The following is a 22,389-nucleotide window of genomic DNA, read 5'->3' as shown; positions in this document are numbered from 1 at the left end:
CCCCCCCCCCCCCCCCCCGGTTATCCGTTACATTCTCGGCCGCGAGCGAAAGGAGCTCCGCGGGAGGCCGGATCGCTTTCGAGGCACGTCTTGGAAATTTTCATCCCCCGCCGCCGGTGTTTACTTAGCTCGCGCGAGAAAGAGAGGGAGCGACTTCCGATTGTGTAGACACACTCTCTCTTTGCTCGGCGAGAAGTCGCGGTTCTCGCCGAACTCTTCGCCCATTTCCCTCACCCGCCCCCTCAGCCATCCACCCGCCCATCCCGTCGCCGCGATTCTCGTACGCGCATTCCTGCTCCTCGCCTCCTTCCGGCCGTCGCCGTTGGAATAGTAAATAAGAATGGGCCCGCGTCCTCTCCTCTCCTCTCTCTTTCTCTCTCCTTCGCGCGTATAACGTTCATTTTACCGGGGAATGCTGGGAATGGCGGCCGAGGACCGGAGATACTGCGAGAGGCAGCGTAAAAGCGCGCGACGAAGAGCAGAGGGCGGGGAGAGGTGGGAGGGGGAGCGGGGGTGCAGCGAGGCGAAAGAGGGCGAAAGAGTGAGCGGGCGCGGGCCAAGACAGCGGGACATTGTTCAAATTGCGGAGAGTGGAGACATCGATCACCGTGGTGCCGCCGCAGCTGAGCCCTCGGGGACAGACACAAGCGACCTAACCGTCCTATCCATCCCTCCCTCTCGCCCTCCCACGACGTCGCGCCTGTCCCGTTTTCTCGCTCTCCCTTTCGCCGCACGGTCTTCTCTCTCTCTCGCCTCCACCCCGCGAAAAGACCAGCGATTCCTTTCCGCCCGGCTGTTACATATTAAAAATCCGTTTCGGCCTCGATTCCCCGTCCCCGCTGTTCGGATCATCGAGTCGGATTCTCCTCGAGAAGAATCCCGGAGAAATGTCTCGGTGCTTCGGTTGTCATAGGCGATAATTATTATCACGCTGATAAAATTATAGTGATTTTCGGCGCGAAGCGTGCCCTTCTTGATTTTAATCACAAAATTAATCAGAACCAGCTTTCTGGTAAATGTTACTATAATTCAGTGATAATAACCAAATGGTATTAATTCCGTTGATAAATAAATAAATAAAAAACCAGAAGAAAATGTAGTTGAGGTTGAAAATGATTGTACTTTTAGTGAGACTTCTCTCGGTGAGCTAATAGTTATTGTCTCATCGTGTACGTCGAAAACGTTGCGAGAATACATCGAAACATCGTGCGCGTGTGCTTTAGTTTTTATTTATGATTTTTCGTCACGTTATTTAATTATTTATAATTTGTCGTTGTCACGTTTTCGTTTCCGTTTCCGTAATCGCGAGATGCCTGTAGTCGCTTTTGTGCAAAGGTTGATAATTGGACACAGCTTGCTTACTCGTTTTCCCGGCTCTGCAGATTTTTACCTCTCCCTTGGTTATATTTAGTTTCTAATTAGCGCAAATTACCGCGAGTTTCTAATTACCGCAAACGACTTTTGCTTTCGTGAGAGAGAATCACTTCCGGAGTATAATATAGTGTTCTCCATTTTGTACATTCGCCCCCCCCCCCTCCCCTCGCACTATCTTCTTCTCTCTATTCTCTTATTTCGTCGACGCGATTCTGTCGACGCGATGCGCCGGAAAACGTCACGTGCTGATGCCGTTGCTACCGTCAAGCCTTAAGCGCCGTTTCTGAAACTTTCGTCTCTAGGTGTGCGCCCGTCCGTCCGTCCGTCGAATCGATACGCCCCCGCTTTCGGGGGTGAGTCGATATTCACGGGAGATCGAGCGGCGAAATTCGCAGGGCGGGAAGATTTACGGTAGGGCGGAGAGAGTGCCGTGGATCAGGCCGTCTCTTCCGGGACGCGCGAGTTAAACTTTTATTTCCGGCGAGTTTGCATGCGCGACGAGAGAGAAAGGGGGCGAAAGGGAAAGAGAGATAGAGAGAGGCACGCCATCCGCCCACGGGATTCTGGATTACGCTCGTGTATTTTTGACCGATGTGGCAGCGGCGGCTCGATCGTAGTGGTATCGAAAGCGGAAGCGCGCGCTGCGAGAGTAGCGCGAATTTTCGCGAAATTCCGACACGGTCGGCGTCCGCGATTCAATAGCGATCGCGGATTAAAATGATCGCGGGGTGACGTCACGAGGACGCGCCGGTTTTCGAAATGTTTTCGAGGGCGCGCTATTTCGAAGGCCACTCCGCCGCCTGCTCTTTCTCTCTCCCGCGTCTACTTAGAACGCAGAATCGATACCCGGCGAGCGTGCTGGCCATCGATCTTGCCGGCTAATCCGACTTGAGAATATGTGTCACGTTGCCGCTCGATTTCGAATCCAAACGCGGGTATAAGTGGCGCGACGCGAAGACAAAACGAGGAGAGAACGGAGACGGGAAAAGCGCGCAGGATGGAATACGCGGACGCTGATTTGTGCCCGCTGCGCTTTTTGCGCCCGATTGCCGGTCCGCCTGTCTGTCCGTCTGTCGGTCGGCCGGTCGAGATCGGTTGGTTCGTCCGATCGGCGCAAAAGAAAGAAGAGAAATCCCGGCGAAACGAGGCACGACTCGTCGTTCCCGTCGGCCGCCTCGCTCTCACATGTGCACACATCGCCAACGGATATCCTGAGAGGCACGGGGATAGAGCTTCGGCCTAGCCGAGCCGGAGGAGCATCCAATCCTAATAACGTTGAAATTTTTATACGCCGACACGGCCGAATAAATTCTTGGATCGCGGCCAGTGCAGCGGCGCTCCTTGCCCGTTCTCTGATTTATTCGAGACCCGACTACGGTATTTATCTCTCTACACCGGATACGCGACGTCGATTCGCTCTAGCTATCTGTCTGTCTCCCTCTCTCTTCTCTCGACCTCGCGAATTCAAGCAGCATTCTTAGTGAGTGAAAATCGCACGCGTATTAGCGACGGGTCGTCGATCGGTGATCCGCCGTTTGCCTCGCGGATCAATTATCGCGGACGATAGATTCCCCGCAAGACAGCCTGCGGCCGCCCCCGGTGAATAACTCACGCGAAGCCGCGTGAGAGAGAACGCGGCGCCGCGAGCGCGTTCCTTCGCCGTTTGACGGCGAGTAAAAGGGACTTCTCGGGAGGGCGCCTTCTTTTCTCCGTCTCTCCTGGCGGTGTATTATTTATTTCATCTTGGCGGCCGCGGAATCGATCTGATTTTCTCTCTCTCTCTCTCTCTCTTTCACCGTGGCCGCGAGCGTTTTCGTTCCGTCACGCTTCGTTCCTAGACAACGATATCCTATCCGGTTAGATTAGTGGCGAACGACTGCCGCGAAACGCGAGTATGTTTGCCCGGTATTCGCCCACACAATGACGCTCGAGAGCTCCGACAAGGGGCGCACGCATACCACGGATGAATGGAAACAATGTGACGACGGAGAGGGAGAGAGAGAGAGAGAGAGCTATCGCCGATGGCGCGAGAGCTGAATCGCGCGACGGCCGGCCGCGGCCAACTTGTCCCGGGAGTTACGCCAATGTGCACGCCGTCTCGCACTTCGGAAAGTTGAAAAGCGAGTCCAAGAGAGAGAGAGAGAGAGACGAACCGTCTGCGGCAAATTTCTCGGCGCCGTAATTACTCATATAGTCGTCGGAGAGCGGGTTGTTTGCTGCCGACGCTACAATCGCGCGGTTCGCCTGTCGCAATGTTCAGTCCAGCAAATCAACATCCGACGAGACCCGATTCGACCCGAGATTTATTGTCGAGTATAACCTTGAATAGCGTTATCAAGTTCACGCAAAGGTCACCTCGAAATTGTTGAAATTTTTAATCAGGAACTCTCATTTTCGTTACATATTCATGTAGCTTACACTCTGATAAAGTATATTCTTGTTAAATACTTGTCGAGTTATTAGCATTAGCCGGAACCTCGACGAACTGGAACCGCTTTAATATTTCCAGAGTCCGATAAAGAAACCACACTTGATGTTTCAATCGGTTTCGTGCGGGTTACACCGGGGGGAAAACAGCGGGAGAAAAACCGCCGGCGGTTTAAATTATTAGATATTTAATATCGGGGATCGCGCGCGAGCACACACAAAGTCGCAAAAATAGCGATGGTCTTTCGCATGGAGTTCTCTCTCTCTCTCTCTTTCTTTCTCCTTTTTTATTTCACCCGACTTCAAAATTCAGTCGGGGGAATATACGTTGAAAAGGAAAGCGACCGAAGGAGGTAGGAGAGCGCGGCCATAAAAATTCGACGAATTTCCACGTCTCTGTATGTTTTCGCTCGCGAATAGTCGGCTCGACTTTCCGGGATTTTCCATGCGAAGCTCTTCCGCCTTGCGCGAGTAAGACCAACGAAAGAAAGAGAGAGAGAGAGGGAAGCGTCAAAGATGGTCTCTCGCATCGTCGTTGCCGACGTCGTAGTCGGGGACGGGAACCGCGGTGCAATTTTAATTTCACCACTCGCGAAATGGCGGATTAGGGCGGTTTAAGGACGGCTGTTGGCTGCCGCTACATCTCGCGGGTATTCCGGCGCTTACGTTTCGACGTGATGAATATTTAGCGACGGTGCTTGAAAACGTTAAGACGCCTCGCAGACGGGCGGGCCCGAGCCCAAGGTTAACCCTATCTCCCACCTACGAGCGTCTGTCGGCGTGCTGTTATTTCGCGGAGAAAGAGGGAGAGAGAGAGAGAGAACGCGTTGTATAATGTCGTCGCGTTTACGTTACGACGGATTCGCGGCGACCCTCCGCCGTCGATGCGGACGAGACGACGACGACGATGGCGAAGACGACACTTGGGATGCTTGCTTACTCCAGCCTTATACCCGCTCGTGTTTGTTTTAGTTACGCGCACGGTGCGCGCCGCTAACGTCGATGACGCTCGTCGCGCGATAACCGTGAAAATCTCGGGATCGTCTCTCCGCGGCGACCTTCCGCGATATCGCTGCCGGTAGAGAGAAGTGTCTTACCTCTGTAATTCCGAAACTATCTCTCTTCCTTGACTACCGCCGCGCCCGGCCGTTACGGAAAATTTCCAGTTTGACTCTCCTCGGTGCGCGGGAATCGCGCCCGAACGTTGCTCTCCCGCTCGCGCCTTGCTGATCGCGAATCTAACGCGACTCTGTTATTTTGTAATAACGAGGCCTCTCTTGAGGAAATTCCGCGAGATTCCCCGCGGAAAGCACGATGTATATCGAATTGCAATCTGTATATTTCACCGTTTTCCCCGAGCAGACGCAAAATTAACTGAATAATTGACTTACTTAATTAAATGAATAAATAACTGAAACGTAATACGAATGAACTTAAATATGGATATGCATGCGCTCGACGGGCCCGCCAATTAAATGCTAACGCAAGAGGCTCGATGAAATATCAATAATCATAGAAACATTTATAGGATAATTATAGAATAATTATGTAGGAACAATTATAAAGGCGCAGCCATTTATGGAAATAACGAAGAATTGCTCGAGTTTATTCGGCGTTTGTTGCGATGTTATTAACCTTGAGGAGTAACATCCGCGATTTTGATGCTGATGTAATGTCATAGGTCTCTCAAGCATACATATAATTTTTAAGTCGGATTTTTTCGCTTTATTATATATCTTCTTTACGGAAAAAAGTCAATGCGGCAAGTTTTAGTTGAACACATAAATTCTTCTAAACGAATTTTTCTATCCTTGGGATAAAAACTGAAGAAATCCACAGAAAAGTAGGAAAAAGTGTGGTTTTTCCTTTCAGCCTATTAAAACTATAAGCATGTATCACGAAAAAAAAAAAAATGTAGAAATCAAGTTCTTCTTTCTCTTTACGATAGCCCTTGCAGGCCTATTTTTCCTCTCGCGCAAAAATCAAGGTGTATGCATTTTCTCAGTTACTCACATTTATTAAATTTATCGTCAATTTTTGACTCCGCTCGACATACGAGAGAAGTCAATGACTCCCGATCGATTCCTTCGGGAATTACGGCGCGCGATCAGGTGAAAAGGTGAGAGAGGAGGGGGTGAATCAAGGACGATGACGAGACGCGAGGCTGCGGGTTTTAATCCACGGCGTTCAATTAACGAACGCTTGCCGATCCGTGACGCCGTCGGCCGTATCATCGCGCGTAACGATTGCTTTCGTCGCGCGCGTGCGACAATGCAACACCGTTCGCAAATTGGAAAGCGACGCGCGAGCGCTTCACGCTCACGCGCCGGTGGCCGCGCGGTGCGATCAGCGCGTTAATTATACAGATCAAGGGACGCTCCGCGTTGGGTGTATTTTAGGTAATTGGGAGCTCGCCGGAATCGTCGCACGCTCCCTTTACATTGCCGTCACGCCTCCGCGATCGTGTGTACGTGTGTGTGAGGGAAAGAGAGAGAGAGAGCGCGCATACGCACGTGCGTTTCTCTTAACCGAATCGTCGAAGACGGAACGAGAACGCCGACGAAGCTAGAACGGATCCGTTTGCTTTCGTCCAAACCTTCGGCGTGTTTGACCGAAAGTTAGTTTGTTGGTTTGTTCTAATGGTAAAGGAGACCCACACACCAAAACTGACATAGGTGTGGAAAATCGACATACCTATGTTTCTTGACTATAAAGTGCCGAATTCTGTCGAACGACACGTGGACTTTGTCTACTACGTGTACGGTAAGTGGAGCTGAAGTGGGGCTGAAGTTTCTGTTTGCAAGTGCATTTGGCCATGTTATTAGAGTTTATTGATTTTTCGACCGGCTGAAAAAACTACAATGTATTTTGATGGAGAAATATTGCCGCTTTGCATCCATATTTATATATTTTAATTCGATAGAGTTATAAAGCTCAAAAAGAAAATAGAATGTCAGTCTTGCTGCTTCTCCTCTACGCCGGGAAAAAATCATTTTTGCAGGAAATAACTGTTATAATTTTAATGATGTGGATATTGCTGATATTGTTTATCAGAGCAACAAATATATAGCCGATGCTGAAAATTACTGCGACTTTAACGAAATCTACTTTTTCTTCGGTTTTCATCGAAAACGATTTGAGGAATGTGAACGTAACGGTAATTTAAAGAATCGACCTTTTTCCTAATTAATAACATTAAATAAAACACGATGCCAAGAGACTCCAAGGATCGCGAGCTCGGGCGAGAATTTCGGCGAGAAATGGCGCCGGGGACGTCTCGCGGAATTCGCACCATCAGAGCGCGGTCGAATAATATCCGCGCGCGAACATATATAAATAATATCTAGGTTAACGAGGGATTTCCACGAACACGCTCTTTCTCATTGATTATGAGAGTTACTTAAAACGAATTAACGGTATCCATCTACCGCGGGGGCGGAAGAGAGAAAGAGAGAGAGAGAGAGAGAGTACGCGCTCCGATAATTTCAGAGTAGTAACGACAGCCACTTCGTTTATCGATCTTCGGCGGGTGGTCCGTTTTTACAGCGGATGCTGCAGCGGAGCCGTTCATCCGGTTGGATATAATTTATTTAGAAACGCTCTCTCTTTCTTTCTTGCGGCGGAGCCTTTATTATTTACAAGACTTCGATGCGCCGACGAGAGAGACGGGAACACGGAGGAAACGAGAGACAGAGAGAGAGAGAGAGACAAAGAAAAAGGGAGAAAAGAAAGACAGAGGGGGAACGGCGCGATACGTTAAGTGATTGAGAATCATATGAAATCACGCGGGGGGGGNGGGGGGGGGGGGGTGCGCGGGGGAGATCGCGCTGCGTTTATTTTCGCGGCGCGTCGTGAGCTCGATCGAATCGAACGACACCGGGGTCGCGGCGGGCTCTCAGCCGGAAAAGCTCGCTCCATTCGCTCCGATCCGTTTGTGATTTAGCGCGGCTGCGATCGCGCGATTCTCCCGGCTTGCCGCGCACGGGCGGTCGGGCGGCGGTTTAGCGCGGAAAGGGTGTAGGTACCAGCCGCCGCCACCACCTATGGACGGCGCGCATCCACCTACCGGTTTGCGCCTCGTGGCGGGATGACTCTCGTAGACTGGTGTTAGGGATCCATTAGCTAATGGCCGCACCAGCCATCTGCTCGACATAGCTTTTATTCACCCATTGCACCCTTCGCCCTCTCCCTTCCCCCTCCTCCACGGTACTCTCACCGTCTTTTTCCCGGCCGGTCATTGCCGTTCCCCCGCGGGCTTAGTAGCGCAGCCCACTACGTGAGCCAACGATTCATTTATTCATATTCTCCTCTTCTCCCTTCTCCTCCTCTCTCTCTTTATCTCTCTTTCTCTTCGTTTATTTCGCCGTCCGCCACTTTGTTCGTTCTGTTCTCGCGAGGAATCTCGGCGGCGGAGAAGGCGGGGAGGAGCAGGAGCGGGTGGATGATAGGGACGAGTACGAGGAGAGTCCGGGAAATCGCGGGAAAAGTGTTCAAGCCGACGATTCACTCGGAGGCGCAGCCAGTTTGATCGTTACGCCTTACTTGGCGAGAAGAGCTCGCCCGATTTCCGGATAACGAGAGTGGGAAACTTCTCGCCGGAGGAAGAAGTCTCGACACGCGAGTGTCGGCGCTAGCGAGACCCGGCTTTTAAATATCGCTCGGATCCGTTCGCCAGAGAGAGAGAGAGAGAGCTTCTGCGAGACCTCTTGCCCGCAGTTTTACCGCGAGCGGGTGTCCTTATTCCGACCGCTTAACGAGTCTCGTTATCTCGCGGCGCGATCGAAGCCTTGAGGACGTCAGGCGCGTCGATGACACCCGCACGGGAACGTCGTTCACGCTGCGCGCGATGTTGCAGTCTCACGCAAGACTCGGAATACAGTAAAAAAGAAAAATCCTTAACACGAGTTCTCGCGACTCGAGTCATCCTCGACGTATCTTCCCAGCTGGTTCGTAAAAATTCAGTTATCGCATGGCATCGCACCACCTTTGCGTGTACTCTTTCAATATTTCTAGTACGCCGAAAGAAATTAACATCAAAATTCGGGATTCGTATTCTCACGTATAAACAACAAACAAGGATATATAATACGAATATAAAATTTATTTACATTAAAAAATTCTATATAATTTTACTATTTTATAATAAATACTTTGAGTTTCTGAATATTATTTTCAATATTTTATTATCTGGGTATCAATATTTCACTATCCGACGAATATGGCGACATATATTTATAGCGATATAATTTCGTAACGAGCACAATATTAAAGTGTACAACAAACTGGTCTCGCAGACCGATTGAAGCGAGATGCGATTTTCACGCGGACCGGACATAGGAAATCGTCGATTGGCTTCGATGGCGAAACTTCGACGAAGTTCCGTTGTTCCGACGCACGGAGCGTAAATTTCACGGTGAAAGATATACACGCGCGAAATAATCGTGATGAAAAGATAGTTCGGATTTGAATGATCGGATTCTCGGGAGAAAAATTCCGCTGGGCGGGGCGCCGCAAGCGGCAGCAGCAGCGCTCGGCCGTATTCCGCGTTCGTGCCGCGTCCATTGTGCGTGGATAGTTCGCTGCGAGAGCGATATTCCCGGGTAATTAGACGGAGGGAAGGTGGAGAAGAGGTAGACTTTGCGCTCGTGAAACGCCATTACAAATTTAGATGAGATGCGCGCGTGTGACGACGCATAATTCGCGCTATCGCGGAAAATATAGCTACGCGCGCTTTTACACCGTGCCCCCCCCCCTCCCCCCGTTCGTAGTCGTTGCCGTCGTAATCGTAGTCGCACTTCTCCACGTCGTCGTCATCGTCGTGACCATCAAGAGTGACAGAAACGCGCGAATACGTCGGCGCGCGAACGCCGACGGAGCCGAAGGAGATACGCGCAGAATTTAATTTCCGGTCGCTACTGTCGGTTATCCAAGACCGAGCGCCGTTGAAACGAATACTTATATCTTTACGGCAAAGTGTCTCGACTTCCTCCGTAGGATTAATGGCGTCATTGCCCGGCGATACTTAACACAATGTTGGCGCGGGGATCTTATTCCTGCAATTTCAGCTCGCCCTCGTCGTACTCCTCGTCCTCCTCGTCGCAGTCCTCGTCGCGGGGACGCCGCGCGACTTTAATGGACTTCGAGCTCACTTTTACGCGCTGATCAATCATAAACGCCTACCGAAATCCGTCGCTCGATCTCCGAGCGTATAAATGATAAATTCAACGTTTCAACGTCGCTCGCAGTAAACGCTTCTTCCTCCTGCCCCGCCGCTCGAACCGTCCTCTCCGGGTCACGCGGCGGTCAAAAATTCAATTAATTGGCTCGGCAAAAATACAAATCAATTAATAGAGATAAAAGAGGTAAAATAAAAGTTACATCTCGATGGGAGCTCTTGTGTCGGTGGTGCCAAGTATAAATTCGGGGGAATACAAAAGAGAGACGGGAAATAACTATGGTGGGAAAATTCTCGGCACGTGAATCACGAGAGCATGACAAACAAATTTGATATCACCGCACAATTGTAGTCATATTTTCCCCGACAGCAATATTTTTTCGCCGATAAAAATGTAGGCAATGCGATTAACATTATTGAAGTTCGGCGAGANGGGGGGGGGGGGGGGGGGAATTAAAAGTAATTTTTTTTTCACAGAGAAAACTTCAATATACAAGAGCGAATACGTGTGGAGAACAATGAAATTACATGAGAATGGCAATCATAAGTTAAATAAACGACCAAAGTTGTAATTAAAATATTGGCAGTATAATAATAATATAGAGTTACATTAGCAACGAAATTATAGTAGCTTTTGTCACAAGAATGACTTTCCCGGGCAAATTGATACGATTGAACGTGTACAACATACATTTCTGCGTCTGGTCAGCCGTTATCTAACCAATTAATGGCGATGATTTGCCAAGAGTATTGAAATAATTATTCACTTGGATCTCACACTCTTTCCCGCGTACGATATTTCTGCTCCAATTACGTGTGCTAAAGGATAGCTTCCCGCTGTAAGATTGTTATTATAAGCATTTCGCTGTGCGTGATTATGGTCGGAAATACAAACCTCTCAGTACGCGTTCGCACGTTTCACCGCGAATCGCGGGTCGAACTGGTCGCGAACTCTCCGACCGATCAGACGCTCGGGGGGATCTCGCGAGAGGAAGGCCGTCGTTTTCGCACTTTCTCGCTGGCGCGTGAAACCCCGCGATTACACCTTGCAGGTAACCAGGGGTGGGGGTGCGATTTCACTCCCGGCCGAGTGCCTCCCCCGCTCTCTTCCTTCTCCCGACTGTGCCGATAGGGGGCTTCGTCGTGAAGATTGTTCGTCGACCGGGGCGATCGAAGACGACGAGAGGGTCCGTGCTGGGTACTTAAACGCGTGATATATGCGATATACGCGGCTTAGTACTGCCCACAGGTACTCGCCGGTGTACCTGCCCGCTCGCGCGAGCCGTGAAGATCGCTCTGCCTCTTCCCTTTTTTCTCTCTCTCTCTCTCTCTCTCTCGCTCTCTCTGCACGCGCGTTCGCCTACTTTACATCCCGGTGAGTAATGCACCACAGTCCCGGCATTAAAAGCGCCAGTTACGTCGGCTTCGCCGGCGGCCACGGCGACCGTCGTGGCGCAAAACCGTACGACCGGATGATAGACGAGCGGGCATAATGGTAATAATACTCCATTAAAGTGGTCCTTGGGAGGGAAAAAATAAAGGGAGGAGGGAGGGAGGGATCTCGCGGCGTCGACGGGACGATTACGCGGAGCGTTCTCGCGAGTCGCGAAATCGCCGGCCGTCAAATTGATACCTCGGCGCGGCAATTATCGACGCGACGCGATCGATGTCGCTTTCAGCCGATGCTTCGCGACTTTGTTAACCTTCGAGCGGATATAGTGGAGAAAATGCTACCGTTCAAGTAATGTTTATACTTGGCCCAAGTGAAATGGTTACTTCGGTACTTGGCAAATATTTATTTGATGCAGAAGCATAATTAACTATATGCAATACGATGTTTTCTTTATTGGAAGAACAAAAGATTATATTTAAGTAAATATTTTTGTTAAAGGGTATTAGAATAATTATTTAATTGGATTAAATAAATATTATTTGAATGTAACGTATCGAAAGAAAAATGCTGCTCTATTTGCCGCTTATTTTGTCACATTTTGCTGGTAGATCTGGGCACGTCGATGCTTCTTCTCGTTTCTTGCGAGACCTCGCGACACGACTTCGCGGATTCGAACGAACGCTCGACGGTTCGTGTCCTGGGAGAGACTCGCAGCCCGGGCGAGTACGTCGAGGAAGAAACCGCGTCTTTAATGTCGAGGGGTAAAAAAATAAGTGTGCACGCGCAGCTACCGCCGATAAATCAAACTCATCGAGACCCAGATTTTTTTTACGGCCGCTTTCGACACTCGCGCGTGTGGGGATGAAAGACGAGTGAACTAGAGAGAGAGAGAGAGAGAGAGAGAGAGAGAGAGAGAGAGGGAGAGCGGTCCAGATGGGAATTGCGCATATGATACGAATACGCGATCGGCACGGCCGCCGTTTGTCATTTTTATTGACACGCGAGAACTGTGCTAACAAGTGCGTCTTTCGTACATATGTACATCATAAGAGACCCGCCCCACCGCCGATCCCATTCGTTATATCATACATATTTTCCCGAGCGGGGCATGTCGAATTTCTCTTTCTCTTATTCTCGCCGAACGTCAAATCGATTAATTTTACACGCGCCTCGCGATGTGTTACACCACGTTGATCTCACGTCGCTCCAAGTGCACAAATGTTTCGCCCACGGGGTCAGCGAGCGGCGGGGGGGATTACTAATGCGCGAGAAAAATTCACGGTACTCACCCTGCCGGATATTAATCCCTCCGGAGAACAGTTCAATCGCATTAGTGCGACAATTGTGCATCCGACGCGCGCACGATATACGTATATCGATATCGAGTGTAGCGGAATTAATTTTGCTTTGCGGTCTGCCGGTAATATCGAGCATATTGCCACCTAATTTGCTAATTGAAGAATATTATGGTTTAACCATGCTCGATATAAGCGTGGCCGTGCACACCGGTGTCCATTGGGCGGATTCGGCGGCTCTCTTCGCTGAGAGATAAAGAGAGAGAGAACGCACGATGCAGTTAATCGTAGAATAGATACTAGAGTTGTATATTGAAAGAAAAACTATCCAATATCTGTGATTATAATTGTATAGTGAAATAATTACAATCAATGTAGTAAGAAATTTATCCAACGTAGACTGTGTTGTTGATTCTACAATTTATTAGAAAATAGCCGAGATATAAGCGATGCATCAACTTACCCCTACAGCCAACTAGCCCCGGTCTCCCTTATTAAGTCCCTTAAGGATTGCAGTGCAAAAATCGGGATTACCTGATTGAAAGAGCACATAATTAGTACATAATTTCTATATATTTATTTTGCTAAATATTTTATTATTTATAGATTGGGGGGAGGGGTGCTGACCGACTGTCCACTTATAAATTTAATTACATCCAGAACTCTCAGAAAACGAGCCGCGTACCGTCATCGCGAGATTCATCCCCACTCTTTCGATCTATCGTAGAATAACTCGCGATGCAACAAGGGATGCGCGCGCGTGCGTTCCACCATTACCGCGGAATTACATTCCGTTTTGACGTTATTATATCCTTAATCATGAGCGTAGCGCGCTCGTGCGGATAAGCGGAGCGCCGAGAACGCCGGGGAACTAATTTTTGCCCGGAGCATGACTTTTAAGTTATCGTAACTCCTGCTCGACGCCGAGGGAGAGTAAGTACAGCGTACACTCCTCCACCGAGCGGCCCCGGCATTGTTGCCTCGGAGTCTCGCGTTACACGTCTGCTTTCCTCCCAAGAAGTGTACCTACTAATTACTCCCCGCGTCAGTCCTCCTCGTTAGCTCCAGACGAATGCAGCGTTATGGAGAGAACACAGAGACGAGCGAGGAAGAGAAAGAGAGAGAGAGAGAGAGAGAGAAATGGAATCCCATGGATAAAGGTGGGCCGCGAATTAACGCGCGTTTGATCGACGCCGAGGCTGCATGGGGGAGGATGGGGCTAATGAGACTTTTCTGTCCGATCGTCTCGTCACGTAAATAACAGTGAGAGAGAAAGAGAGAGAAGTAGAGAGGGAGGGTTGGTCGGAGTTTCTCACGGCAGGCGGCCGCCGAATTCCCTCCTGTTCCGGCGAGATTCATTAGCCCGAGTATGAATAAAATATCGCAATTGTGTGAACACGCGGCGTCGGCGTCGGCGCCGCGGGCGAGTCGCGCAAACACGCGTCGATGTGTTGCGCAAACGTAAGCGAGCGGTCCGGTGTTCCTAGACGAGCGTTCCGTGCTCTCTCGCGCCGAGTCAGATAATTTATTGAAATATTGTTACGACTATACTGGCTAGAGAGGAAACAAAGCTCGCGGGAGAAAGAGAGAGAGGCAGAGACGAGGCGAGAATCTCCGTGAATCGACGACAACGACGACGACGTGGTCCTTCGCGAAATTGAATGTCGGCCTGGCGGAAGCAAATAGGTTGTCCGCGAGAGAATACCCGAGGACGATACCCTCTCCCCGGGAAAGCAAATACCGGCAATCACCGGCAATCGAGATAACCAGCGATCTAACACGATTCTCTCGGTTTACAATTACTCGCTCATCCGACTCGATGTTGACTCACGGCGATTGTTTCCTTCAACAAGTGCCTCTCCTAATTACTCGTCGACTGAGAGTCCTCGTTAGAGTTCCTCGCAGACTGCGGAGACCGGAGAGAGAGCTGGTAGTAAAGGAGCAGTCGGGGAAAATAGAAGAAACCGTCGTGACGAGAGGCGTGGGGGGCGAAGAGGGGAAGAGAGAAAGAGAGAGAGAGAGAGAGAGGGAAAAAGAGGTGAGCGGACGAAGCGGGTCGTGAATCAGACCGGAAGACACAACAAAAAGAAGGAGATGCGGGAATGAAAAGCGAGAAATGCGCTTGTTCGCTCGTTCGCCCGACGAGTGCTCGTATCACCGTGGATTCTTCAAATTTTTCTTTCGTCCCGCGTCAATTATGACCACGTCGCGCCGACAGACGGAGGCGTGCGCGAAGACGATAATGCGAGGGCGGAATGAAAAGAGCGAGGCGAACGTAAATTTAACGCTCCGCCCGGGAGAAAAGAGAGAGAGAGAAAGAAAGTACGCGCGAGTTTTCCTTCGCGTTCGCGGACATTCCCGTGGAAATAAACCCGGCTTAAATCCGTGCGGCGCGGTTCATTCAGAGAGCGAATGGAGACTTGACGCGCTGCTCGATCTATTCGGGAATTTTGAGATTTCTCGAGCTCTCTTGTTTCTTCCTTCGAATTATGATCTCAACCGAGAAAGGGAGGAAAGTAGATAATCTCATTAAAGTTACAATCGCATTTTTGTCATTCTGCAATCAATTACTTCTGCGAATCGTTGAAAATGCCACTGATTGAATCGGCAAAACAGATATTTCACTGATTCGCACAGTGCTATATTTATTACCGTACAGACCCACCGGTGATTATTAACTGCTTCTCAGTAATAATGCACCGATTGCACTTTAGGGAGCCGAGAATTGCATAGAAATAATTATAACCGGGAAAATCATTTCTAGTGAGTGCTAATATACGCGATTATTTATAGCTGCAAATACACAGCGATCATTATTGCCGGAAAAGCAATAATAATTATCGTCGGGAGAATTATTTCAGTAAGTCCTGCTATAATGTTAATGATAATAATTCTCTATTGCGTATTGCATCTAATTATAAATACATTCGTGTAGTGCAGTTAATTCTACAATGCACTCGTAGTCACAGATACCGAGTACTTTTCCCCCGGTGCAATTAAATCGGAGAATAATTAATTTCGAGGTGATAGAGTGAGATGCAAGAAAACAAAGAATGAACGGAACGGATCGCGCGCAAGAGCGTCGTCAGTTAAGGATTCCGTGTCTCCGGAGCGGCGCGTCGCGCGACTCCATCGGGAATGCGTTTGCGAGAGGAACAACGGCGTGTACAACGCAGTGTCATGGTACATACAGGACGAGCGACAAATCGATCGGGCGACATTAATGGTCGATGTATGTTTGTAGCGCCAGTAGAAACTGTCGCTAATGCCGTTTATGGGAGCCTCACTCACTCACTCACTCACTCACTCCGTCCGCTGCGTCTAAATATAATCGACGCTCGCGCGCGCCGTACTACGCCCTCTTCCTGCAAAAGGATGAGGAAGGGCAGGGGGAAGGGGGAAGGTGGAGGTATTCAGGCGGAAAGAAAAAGCCGAAGAAACGGCAGAACTGAGTAAATTATCGAGGCAGCCGGTCGTGTTTGTTGTAGCGAGGGTAATGATCGCAAAGCGAGGTGAGCGTTAAAGGGGCTCGTTCGTTGAAACGTACCGCGGAAGGAAGCGAGGAAGGAAGGAAGGCAGGCAGAAGGGCCGAGCGGAAGGCCAGGAATGAGTACACATCGGTGTCAAAGCGGCGATAGGGCCGTCTTTGTTGCGCCTCTCGGGACGCCGCGATTATTAAAATTGGCCCCTCCGCGGAAAACACTCGATTCTCTTTTTCTCTGTCTTCCTTCCTGCCGACAGACGATCGTGTCTCCAGGCGTTCCGCTCTCGGCACTTCGTTCGTTCGTTCATTCGTCTCCTTCGCTCTTTCTCTCTCTCCCTCTCTCTCTCTCTCTCTCTCGTTCGTGGCGAGCTGTGGAATTTCGCGAGCTTTGGACTCGTGTTTCCTGACTTGATTCGAGCGTTGGGCTTAAATTTATGAAGCAAATATAAAATATGATATAAAATAGACGTGAGGGTTTGCGCAATAGTTTGTCAAATATTTAACCATATGTTTTTTTTGCTAATGCACTAAGAGGAAAAATATCGGGAAAATACAGGATATTTATCCTCAGTGAGCATTGCTAGCCTATTTATTTACACTAATGTACATATTTTTACATTGGAACCTTTTTTCAAATATAATATAAAATAAACACGAGGATTTGCACAACAGTCCGTCACATGTTTAGCCACATTTTTTTGGCACGGAGAGAAAACATATCTGAAAAATACAAGATATTTATTCAGAGAATTACTAGTCTATTTATTTGTACTAGTATATACATTTTGCGTTGGAAAAATGTGTTAAAACAAGAAAATGTACACTTTCTTAAAATCACAGCTTTTCATGAAAAAGCAACTGTTCATATATTCTATTTAAATCAAAGAATTTAGATTCTTTATTAGCAAATATATTATTAGTACCCACACCGAACAAGTATCTTTTATTTTTTCAACATGTTATCTCCCAGTGTAATAACGAAACAGTAAACGTCGCCATTATCCGCAATCTTTCAGGCAATTGTCTGCATTCTCGTCTGTGAAACTGACTCATCTTCAGAGCCGATGAAATGAAAATCACGACGGCCTGCGCGTTTGCAGGCCCCTGATAAATTAGTTTCGAGTGAATGATGAATAATAAATCCAGTTCTCGATAAGCGAGCAGTAAGAGCTCCGGAATCTCTAATGAGGCCGGCGGCGCCTGACCTCCTGTTAGCCCGCGATTTCGGGACCCAGCCGGCCAGTTGCGATCAAAATTCCCTCCCTTACTTCGTCCCCCGTCGTCTCTCCGTATATGTATCCGGATATAACGCCCACTCACACGCACGATAACCCATGTCGACAGCGCGTACCCGCCTGATGCTTCTCAACGATACCGATATCTTCGCGCGAGACAAGCTCGGAAAGAGTCCTCTTCGCGTTTAAGAACTTCCGACCGCGTGGGAACTCCACCGTCTGGTCCGGCTTTTTTCAGGACGGGGAAAGAGAAAGGAATAAAATATACTCGAAAGAGAAAGAGGCTGAGGGAGGGAGGAAGGGAAGAACGGGAACGTAACCGACGTTTACGGGCGAAGACGCCAAAGTCTCGCGGAACGTGCGCCGACTTGGACGGGCTTTTACAGCCGGGTGTAGGGAACTCTGGCGGTATGCAAGGCGACGGTTATCGTCATCCTCGCGACCGCTCTCGCGCTTATACACCGAGCCGGCCGTCCTTTCTCGAAGAGACGATCCCGACGAGCAAAGGAGACTCTTCCACTACTTTATCCGCGCATTCATTCATTCGTGTACGACTGTGGGGGACGCGGAACGGGCTGTGTATCGAATGTCCCGTCGCCGGCTGATTGCCGCGATACCGGGAAAAGGCTTAACGAACGGATTGTTACTTCGTCCGACGGCGGACACGCGTACGAGAGAGAATGAAAGAGAGAGAGAGAGAGAGAGAGAGAGAGATGGCGGACCGTCACGTTCGCGGGAGGATGAATGTCTGACAAGCAATAAAACGTNCCCCCCCCTTTCTCAGTTATTTCTTTCTTCACTTACGTGTCAACGGACTATAATCATTTCTCTGCTAAATAATTGTCTCTTTCTTTCGATTCATCTTTCTTCTTCATTCTTTTTTTTTTTTTAAACCTATTTCTGTAATTGATTTATAATTACTTCTTTTGTCGTATAAACTCATCAATATGTTCATCGTTCACATATATACTTCAAATTCTTAGAAAGTCTGCCTTTATAATAAACGCTTATCTCTCTTTTTCTTTCTTTCTCTCTCTCTCTCTCTCTCTCTCTCCTGTTTCTCCTTTTCATTTATCGAGACCGCGTATTCGGAGATGTGCGCAACGATGAGCGGAGACGCGATGCGTCCGCGCTCGTCGAAACACGCCGCGAGAAGAAAAAGCGGAGCCGGTATATACACAAGTAAACGCGCGCTATTATTATACAGCCGGAAAAAATGTGACAGACAGGTGATTGACGGTCATCTAATCGAAATTGTCCGGCCCGTTCGGCCGCGATATCCCGTGATTGATATCGAGTGGATTACACCGGCAGAGAGATTCGCGGGGGATCTTCCGCGAGACTCGGAGCGCGCGCGAATAAATAGAGGAATAGTACCGACGTGCCATTTTGTTTTTGGGCTCGGAAACTCTGTGGAAGGTGTAGAGTTAAAATTTATGCGCATGGACGCAAAGTGGTGGCATTTCTCTGCCAAAGGGGATACCTTTTTTTTTTTAACGTTGCAACGAAGCACCGCCGTGATAATCGTCGGCAGTCGCGATCGCCACTTGCGACTTCAGAGAGAGAGAGAGAGAATGAGAGATTGAAATTAATGAATATTCCGATATCGATACCGCGTTGGGTTACTTTTTACGTAAGCACTCGGGGTGATGTGCATTAAAGCGCGGAGGGGGAAGAAGCATGCGAGGCGCGCCCGTGAAATCGACGACGCGGTAATTACACCTGGCATAATGCGCGCGCGGTTATGGGAGAGAGGGAAGGAGAGAAGAGGGGGAAGGGGAGGTGATACAAAGGCGTGCACATTTGGTTATTAATTTCTTCCCATAAATTGGCGCGCGCCCGTCTCTGTGCTTTGACGCGTGCAGACCGCGCGCATCGAGCAAGGAAATACGCTCGCCGATATTGAATATCCTCCCATCTGGCTGCGTATCTCTCTCTCTCTCTCTCTCTCTCTCTCTCTCTCTATGTCTCTGTTTCTGGTATATACGAGAGAAATTGCTTAACGAACAGGCTATAGACTCGCGTAACGAGGTACACTAATTCGCGCTCTCTCGTCTCTGCGGAGCGCGCGTCCTCCCGCCCACGCGATCCTTAAGGAAGCTTGACGGATAATACGTAATACAGGTTGCGTGGGCGGCTGCTGCGGGATGGCGGGGGTTGGGTCTGGGAAATTGGTTGCGCGCTTTTCGACTGCGGGCGAGCGGACGGACGAGAGCGAGTCGATATTGCAAGATCGCACAGACTACCGGGAATCCAAACGAGAAAACAGCAGACGACGGTTGGAGGCAAATGCGTGATTACCATGGGATTAATAAGCCAACGAACGACGCGGGCAGCTTGACAGCGATATAAGGACAAGAAGGTGGGAGAACTAAACACACACGGGTCAGCAGTTTGATTATACGGCACGGGAGTCAAGTTCACAGGAGGAACGATTAGAAGAAAATCAACGCGTCAACTGTCACCGCGAGCGCTTAGCAGCAGTGATCGCGGCAGTTACCCCCAGTCCATGTGAAATGATGAATGTCCGAACACCGCCGGAACACATCCGTCGCAACTGAAGAGAAGTTTATATGCGAAGTCTTACAATATAATAACGCGAAAATCGCCATCGAGAGGCCGCGGATCGGTCGCTTTCGTTGCGGGGACTTACCGGGCGGCTCGCCGCGTATCTTGAATATTCATTCTCTGTGTCGAGCGGCCACAATGCGCCATTGTTGCGGCCCGATAGAACGCCGCTCATTGTTCGAGCGCGTAACGCTCGCGCGAATCGCCCGAGCCGAAGGGGTGACGGTAGCGGTGAGGCCGTCGCTCGTAAACACCGGCGACAAACGCGGAAACCGCGTTTTCCGAGTTCACTTCCTCTCTCTCTCTCTCTCTTCCCTCCCAGCCTCGTTCTCTGGAGGAGCCTTGATTTTTTCGACCGACGCGCAACAGCATTAAGCTCTCCTTAATCCCTCTGTGCGCGGGCACTTTCGCCTCCTCTCTTTTCGAGATTCCGCCCGGGCACCCCAGAAGCGAGAGGGGGGGTCGTTGCCGACGAGAGGAAGACGCGATTACGTCCGTTAATTATTTCGTCCCCCGTCGCAGGGTCTATCTGTGCTCGCTCGCGGAAAACACAAATCCTCCCTCGTACGGCGGGAGTTTCCGTGAAAAATTCACCTCTCGTCCTCGTCGTCGCGGATCAGGACGGGTTGACGGAGTCTGGGGAGGAGGGAAGCGAAATGAGATCATCGTGGAGCGAGAGAAAGAGAGATCCCAAATGCATTCGCCGTAATTCCGCCCCGCCGGTGATTACCGGCGACTTCCGTTTGCACCGCCGCGGGACGCGCTAAGTGTAATTGTCCCTCGTGTCAATCAACCATTTCCGCGCGCGCACGAGGTGCTCGGACAAATGGGTTCTTTATTCGGGCCGGAACCGGGCTGGCTGGAGAGAAAGAAAGAAAGAGGGAGAGAGGAGGACGCGGCGCTGCTCTAGTTCGCAGAAGGAGGAACGGGAAAGGTCTGATTAAGATCTAATTATGCAGACGATAGAAACTTTAGCCACTCAGAAAAACAATTGATCATTGGTTTTACGTTACTACGAAAACGATGAAAAGTCGAGAAACCTTTAGGTAGCCGCTTATTCCCCTTCTCCCCGCGTCAGTAAGATAACGCTCGAAATCGCGATTAACTCCTCGGCCGGCCCGTCGCACCGACGTAGATACGTACGTACGTAAATTTGCACGCGAATAACGATGACTCTGTTAGTATCTCATTACCTAACTGCAGACTACGCGAGAATTCCCCCCGTTCCGGCGCTGTCCGGTATCAAATTCTGTTAGATTCGCGTATAATTTTCTGCCTTGTTTGCGCTCGTATTGATGTATCAGGCGGAAATTCAAGCCCGCTTCTGAAATAACGAGGCCTCCGCGCGTTGTATCGCGTAACGAGTGCATAACATCGTGGGATGCGCACAGCGAATATCGAATTCGCGATTCGCCCACTCTCTCTCTCTCTCTCTCTCTCTCACTCTCTGCTTCCCTCTGCCTCAATAACCCCCTTTTTCCCGTCTTCCGATGCGCGCTCGCTCGCTCGCTTATGAGAGCGGAATTGCTTAATGACGATACTCGTTCTCTCTTAGTTCGCTTAGTTTAGTATGATGCCAATGGAGAAACCGCAAAATAAGTGGATGCTGTCCCCGAACCCTTACTACGGTTAAGTGCACCCGGGGTGCCTGCCGGAGGGTGCAGTCACACCATCCACGAGTGGGCAAACTCGAGGGGGAGACACGATTGCCGGCCGTGCTGTGCGAAACGTCTGTCACTTTTTGTGTACCTCGTATTCGCATCTGCGCGCCTAATTGCACGTGATTTGCGTTCCGCTCGCGAATCCTCAGCATTTCGAATTTGCCGAAATTTCGCCGTCCTCCCCCCCCCCCTTGGAATAGAACCATGTGCGATTTCTTCACGTAGGCAAGTTTCATCCGTCCAACCCTATATAAATAATTAAATCGTTTCAACATGCGCATGTTAAGAATACGGACTGTCTCAAAACAAGGACGTCCTTTTCTCCGTGCAGGATCAGTAGTCTTATAGCAGACAAATGCCGACGACGAATTAACGAATGAGCAATACCACGGAGTTGTCAAGGGTCGCTTTGGGGTGAGGGTGATTGTTCGGCAATTCGGAAATGGGCGCCTAACACGCTTCCGTTGTGTCGTCGACGGACGAAAGCCGTCGTCACGTCGAATGAGCGTCGAAAAATCGCGCACACGGCATAAAGCGTGTCGGGAAGCGGCGCAATGCCGTATGTGAAAAGTTTACCGATATGGCACCGTTTGACGACATAGTTCGTTTCACACTCACTCACACACGCACACTTGGCGCGTTTTCGCTTCGTCACTCTCGTTCCTCCCACCGATCGCACGCGCATCTCTCTCCTCTCTCGCGTCTTCTCCATTTCCCTCTCACCCCACTTTTTTTATCATTGACGGCACGCGGGAGAAGGGCTGGGGGGGGGGGGGG

At 49.7% G+C, this 22,389-nt stretch overlaps 1 protein-coding gene across 1 annotated transcript in view; it reads right to left on the bottom strand.

The window, feature by feature from the left end:
- The window catches only part of LOC106750086 (discoidin domain-containing receptor 2-like), a 206,020-nt gene that overhangs the window by 136,877 nt on the left and 46,754 nt on the right, over positions 1–22,389 (bottom strand). The window contains exon 2 of the mRNA XM_014630167.1: positions 13,128–13,198. The gene's annotated coding sequence lies outside the window, so the exon portion shown is untranslated. The remainder of the gene's footprint in view (positions 1–13,127; positions 13,199–22,389) is intronic.

This window comes from Dinoponera quadriceps, unplaced genomic scaffold (genome assembly GCF_001313825.1).
Source record: "Dinoponera quadriceps isolate SergipeBrazil2010 unplaced genomic scaffold, ASM131382v1 scaffold4444, whole genome shotgun sequence".
Taxonomy (NCBI): domain Eukaryota; kingdom Metazoa; phylum Arthropoda; class Insecta; order Hymenoptera; family Formicidae; genus Dinoponera; species Dinoponera quadriceps.
This window is presented reverse-complemented; position numbering and strand designations above follow the sequence as displayed.